General features: G+C 38.4%; 1 pseudogene; it reads right to left on the reverse strand.

The window, feature by feature from the left end:
* Nucleotides 1-2,037: 2,037 nt before the first annotated feature.
* LOC113166452 lies at nt 2,038-5,940 on the reverse strand (annotated as a pseudogene).
* Nucleotides 5,941-6,276: the final 336 nt, after the last annotated feature.

Genomic DNA, 6,276 nt, shown 5'->3' on the forward strand with positions numbered 1-6,276 from the left:
AGTAACACAAGACAACAGTACCAAGCTTAACAAAACTTTCAAACAACACAGTGGATACACAGATCAAATCAGTTGACCACTTTGTATTATATCACACATATGTTTACGCAGACTTTAAACCACTGTTATAAGTTTTAAAACCAAAATATCAGCTTGTTTCAGACTGTTAGCCATGTCCTGGGTCCTGGTTTCCCTGGAGCCTCAGTTCCTCCCGGATGACCAAGCTCCTCACCCTATCTCTAAAGGTGCACCTAGCCACCCTGCAGAAACTAATACTGTTTGCTTTTATTCAGGACCTCTTCTTTTAGGTCATGATTAGAACTCATGACAATAGATGAGAGTAGGAACGTAGACTGACAGGTAAATCGAGAGCGTCGACTTTCGGCTCAGCTTCCTCTCTACCACAGCAGCCCTATACATCAACTACATTGCTGCTGCCGATGCAACAATCCATCTGTCAACCTCATAGTCTATTCTTCAGAATCATCTGCAAAAAAGCCAAAATGCACTGTGAACAGGTCTGACTTACAGCCAGCAAACCAAACCAAACTGCTGTGGTTGTACAGGGACTAGACAGCCCTTAACATCAAGCCCCTGACCCTGACTCCCGGAGAAAAACTGTAGACATAATTCTAACCACACTCCATTCATATATGTTAGTCCAAGAAGACTTTTGGACATCCACTAAATAAAGACACATGCCAGGGTCATCTATTGTATCTATGTCAGGCTGATAAAATAGATGTCCCTGTCAAGGTGTTTCCGGAATAGCCAGAATTAAGAGTTTTTAAATTTTTTGATTAACTTCTGAATGTTAAATTTGACAGTCAACACTAAAAGGAGTAAAACACAAATACACCTGTTCCATGCTTTACAGCTTCTTAAAAAAACTAATGTTTATTTCATCATTTATCAACAATAAAACTATAACATTCTGCAGCACAAAGCCATATTATAGAGCTAAGAATATATACTTGAGCAGAGTACCATACATCTAAGTATCTACAAAGAAGTAGGCGTACTTAGACCCTCCACAGCAGTATTGGCAAAATATTTTGTAGACTGATGAAACTAAGACTGTTAACTAACTATTTGAAAAAAAAAAACGCTACACTACATCTGACATCAAAAGGTCACTGCATATCATCATGAAAACATCTCGATCGTAAAAGTATGGTGGATGAAACATCATGATTTACTGCATCAGGGCCTGCATCCTGTGATAGGGTGGAAAAAAGTTTAGAATTCTTTTTGTGTTATTGCTTTAGGCACATTATATTTGTTAATACTCTTGACTTAGATAAAGACCAGATCACATTTTATGACAAATTAATGCAGAAAACCATGAAATTCCAAAAGGTTCACATACTCTTTTTGAACACTGTATGTTAAAAATGTTAGAAAATGGTGAACTGTGAACCTTACAAACCTTACATTTCAAACATTGGTCAGGTGCCCATATGGACACTGAAATTGGTTTATATTACAAATTATTTTGAAAAGACGACAGTGACAAAATAAAAAATCTACCAATGACATTAAAAAAGGAAATACACTGCCCGTTCAAAAAAGAAAAGTCACATACTAATATATTGTTAGACTGCCTTTAGCTTTAATTATGGCACACATTTGCCGTGGCATGATTTTTGCAATGTCACAACATTTATTCCTGTATAGAGTCCAGCACATCCCAAATATTTTCAATGAGGTTAAGGTCTGGACTCTGTGGTGGATTAGCAATTTTTTCCACAACCAGAGGGTGTGTCTTCCGAAATGGTTGTTTAAGAAATGAGAAGCTACTCACTGCAACAGTTAGGGTCAAATAACTTGTTGCCAGCTGAAATGTAATTATTCAAGCAGTATGCATGCATGTAATTATCCAGTGGGAGAATCTTACCAATTTGCTCACTTAAATCCAGGTGGTGACTTTTTTTTGGATGGGCAGTGTATTTAATTTTAAAAAGTTGTTGGCTGTGTTGAATGAGTACACCATAAACTCTATAATGTATGTTCTCATCTTAAAAATTTCAAAATATTCTAGGATTTGTATTTGTTCATTACATTTTTCTTTGTGTTCTTCTCTGGTTTAAACAATATGATAAAACACTTTGGAGCAAATATACACAGTATTAGTCCAAAACTAGAAGCTAGAATAGCAAATATCTCCACAGCCACAGTAAATTTCCCAGGAGAGCTGACATAAGCTGGAATAAAAGTGATCCAGACTGCACAGAAGATCAACATGCTGAAGGTGATCAGTTTAGCTTCATTAAAATTATCAGGTAGTTTCCGAGCTAGGACAGCTAACACAAAGCAGAAGACAGCTAACAGGCCTATGTACCCAAGAACAGCCCAGAACCCAATAGCTGAACCTAATGCACACTCCAAGATAATTTTCTCTTTGTACGTGGATAGATTGTTTATTGGAAAAGGAGGACTAAGAACCAACCAAACAGTACATATTAAAACCTGAATAAATGTAAAAGACACTACAGTCATTCTCTGCTGTGGAGGACCAAACCATTTCATGACATTACTACCTGGAAGTGTAGCTTTGAAGGCCATTAACACAACTATAGTTTTCCCCAGAACACAAGAGATGCAGAGGACAAAGGTGATCCCAAACGCTGTGTGACGCAGCATACAGGACCACTCAGAGGGTGCTCCAATGAACGTTAATGAACATAAGAAACACAGAGTCAAAGAGAAGAGCAGCAGGAAGCTCAGTTCAGAGTTGTTGGCCCTGACAATCGGGGATGTTCTGTGCCGGAAGAATACAGTCGCTGTTATAACAGCCAGACAGGCACCACCGATGGAGAATGTAGCCAGGATGATTCCTAGGACCTCACTGAAGGAAAGAAACTCTACAGGTTTGGGTAAACAAGAGTCTTTCTTTGAATTTGGCCAGAACTCTTTGAGGCAAGGATAACAATTAGGGGAATCTGAAAAATTAAGCAAATAAATAAATAAATAAAATTTGGTCATAAACTGTATTTAATGTTGTAGGCAAGCATGACAAAAAATGTTATTTTACCTGTAGCATTGCTGATCTCTCCCTCAGGACATGGTATACAGTCATAACAGCAGATGGGTTTTCCTTTCTGCAGCACTTTACGAGTTCCTGGAGGACAGCTGTCAGAGCACACTGATACAGGCACCTGAATACATACAGTATATAGTGAAACTCACCACTTTGTTACACAGCTGTTATGATTATGATCATTTGTTGCTCCTCACTTGTGTCCTGCCCTCCATCCAGGTTAAGTTCTTGTAGATATGAAACTCTTGGCCCACTGGCAGTGATGCATCATAGTACCCTACTGTCACCAACTCAATGCTGCCACTGCTACTTTTCTGCCAGTTAACCAGCTCATACATGGCCACAGGATCCCCGTTAGCATCAAATGACACATGATAACCATTTTGGGAAAAATGTATTTTCTTCAGCTCAGTAACAATCTGTTAGAGTGAAGTAAAGTGTTATAGAAAGGTAGCGGAAGAAATAAAGTTGTTCTTTAATTTTATCAAAGGTATTACATTGATATACAATAAAAGGTATTGGAGTACTGACTTGAACTGACCTGTTTGGAGTTTATGTTGATGACTTCATCACAATGAGTTGTAGAATTTGTCTCCTGACACACAGCATTATGAATGGCATGAGCTATTGCATAAACAGCTTTGTACACCATGTTAGTGATGCGGAGCTGAGATGTGTCGGTGTACGGGACCTGTAGTTTTTGTATGTCTTCACTTCCACTGCACACATCCTTAACTGTGTCAGCACCTGAACAAATACAGAGATAGATTTAGCTGTGCTAATACTTACATTATGCTGGAACATGTATCTTGCAGAAACACACATTTACATTGTTGAAATTTATTTAAATACTTGTTTTTAGGTATATTAAAAATCAGTATTCTTCATAATTAAGCTCACAAATAAGCCATCTGAAAAGCAGTTGCACAAATGAACTTTTCTTCTTTAATTACAATTTTTTTTTTTTTTTTGTATATGTGTTAATATAAGTAATAGTAATTTGATATTAAATAAATATAACTATGTGCTTATGCTAATTGTTGGCATTAACAACTCTTCTACAAGATGATATTATCATATCAAGGAAAATTATAGACATACATCTAATATTCACCATGTTTCATTGTTTAGTCTTGATGTAGTGGTAACAGAATAAAACATTTTTTTTTTGTTTTGAAGTAGTTGTAGAAAATTCCACTCCATATGCAGTCAACAAAACAACAGTACACAACTACCAAACTGTGAAAATAGCCTAAATTAATTTTAAAGTCAGCACAACTTTCTTACTTTTTTCCAGACTGCAGTTGAATGCATCCTCCCAGAATTCGGTAAGTACTGGGGAAGCTGCCACTTTAGTGGGAGAGAGATCCAACAGGAAGTCTCTCAGACCTGGGATGACGGATCGTGGAATACCAAATCCCCATGATTCCAGCACAGAAGGTGAACTTCAGCATGTCTGGGTCAGTTACCCAGGCTTCACTGCCTATCCACTGACGAGGTGGAGAAGGCTCACTTGATAGCTCCTCCAGCAGTATCCTTATGTCTCCAAAGGCTGCAAATGCTACAACAACCATAGCTGTTGACCTGAAGAGACATACACAATATTAATATGCACTTGTCATTTCATCATTAAAAAAATATATATCTTTACTGTTCTTTAACAAAGTCTTTTTGGTACTGGTTTTGTATGGAGATGATTGGTGTCAGCACAGGAAACACAAGCACAATGAGTGACAAAGTTACCTGCGGATAACATCAGCCACTCTCTGGATCCTGTTACGTGGGTGGGTGCGAGAGAAAGATTCAGAGTATTCAACACAGATCCCCTCTTTCTGTGCTGCATTCAGGAAAGTTGCCATGCCATAATTTCCATAGTCTGAATCTGAGCGGACAGCACCTATCCACGTCCAACCAAATCGTTTCACCAGCTTGGCCAGAGCTTCAGCCTGAAACTGGTCACTGGGAATTGTTCTGAAGAAACTGGGATACTGCTGCTTATTGGACAAAGCATGCACAAGTGGCAAAGTGGCTCACCTAAAGGGAAACAATAGTGTGTGAATATTTAATAGTCCCCATAAATATGGGTATTAGCATATTTAATACAGTTTGCCAAAAATGTAACATATTACTTGAGGAATATTAAAGGACCTGATGACACGTAACATGCTGATGGATGGTGTGGACCCAGATTCACCAAGAATAGCCATCAGCATACCAGATTTTGAGCAATTGTCACTGGTGTTATACACTGGATCCAGGCCATTAATGAGCTGGAATGCCACTTTCACAGCCATGGGAGCTAAGGCACATGAATCGTGGATCTGATAACCGAGTCTTATACCTGGTAGCAGCTTTGTACTGTTGTTAATCTCCTCAATGGCAAAGATCATTGCACGTGAGAAGCGCAGTTCGCGGGAGTCAATTCTGCACACACATACTCATGTCAGCATTGAAATGTATACTGTATACGATATGAACAATTCACAATTTTAACAGAAAAACCCAAAGGAGAACTGCAAATTAATGGTAATAGACATGATAGCTGTACATCTGTCTGCTAAATGTACAGAATTGTTTAACCTTAAATTCAACAACACAACTATCAAAATTATTTTTGTGAACATAATACATTTTAGTGCAGTTTAAATAAGTAAATACTTATTTGCATCTTATAAAAAATATATAACTTAACATCACTTCCTTTGACACAAAACATTCAACAACATTCTTCTTATCCTCCCATCTTTTATTCTTACTAACCTCCCCGTGCATGTTAGTGGCTCAGGCATGGTGGTGTAGTTATGCTTCACTGTCTGCATGTTGTAGTGAATTGAGAATACTCCACCAATAACATAGTCACCATCCATTGAAAATGCAGGTGGACGAGGGGCCCCCTGCAGTTTACATATGTCAGTTGAATCCTCAATACTGACTTCACCAGCCCTAGCATCTGTGTAGCCAGCACTTTGTTTCAGTTCATCCCCAGAAGCATTTAAAGTAAGACCTGAGATCATGTCAAAGCAACTCAGTGCCAAGCTCAGACAAACAAAGAGAGCTGAGATATCCATTCCTCAGGTGGATACATAGGTGGTTTTCACTGGTTTATATAAATTTTCAGAAACAGGTCCCCCCCTTTTGTACATCAGCCCATCCTACGTCAGAGAGGGGGAGCCTGCCCATTGATCTTTGTTTTTCAAGTTTTATAGTTCCGTGGGCTACATGTGCTATATGACCAC

Source organism: Anabas testudineus, chromosome 13 (assembly GCF_900324465.2).
Source record: "Anabas testudineus chromosome 13, fAnaTes1.2, whole genome shotgun sequence".
NCBI lineage: Eukaryota > Metazoa > Chordata > Actinopteri > Anabantiformes > Anabantidae > Anabas > Anabas testudineus.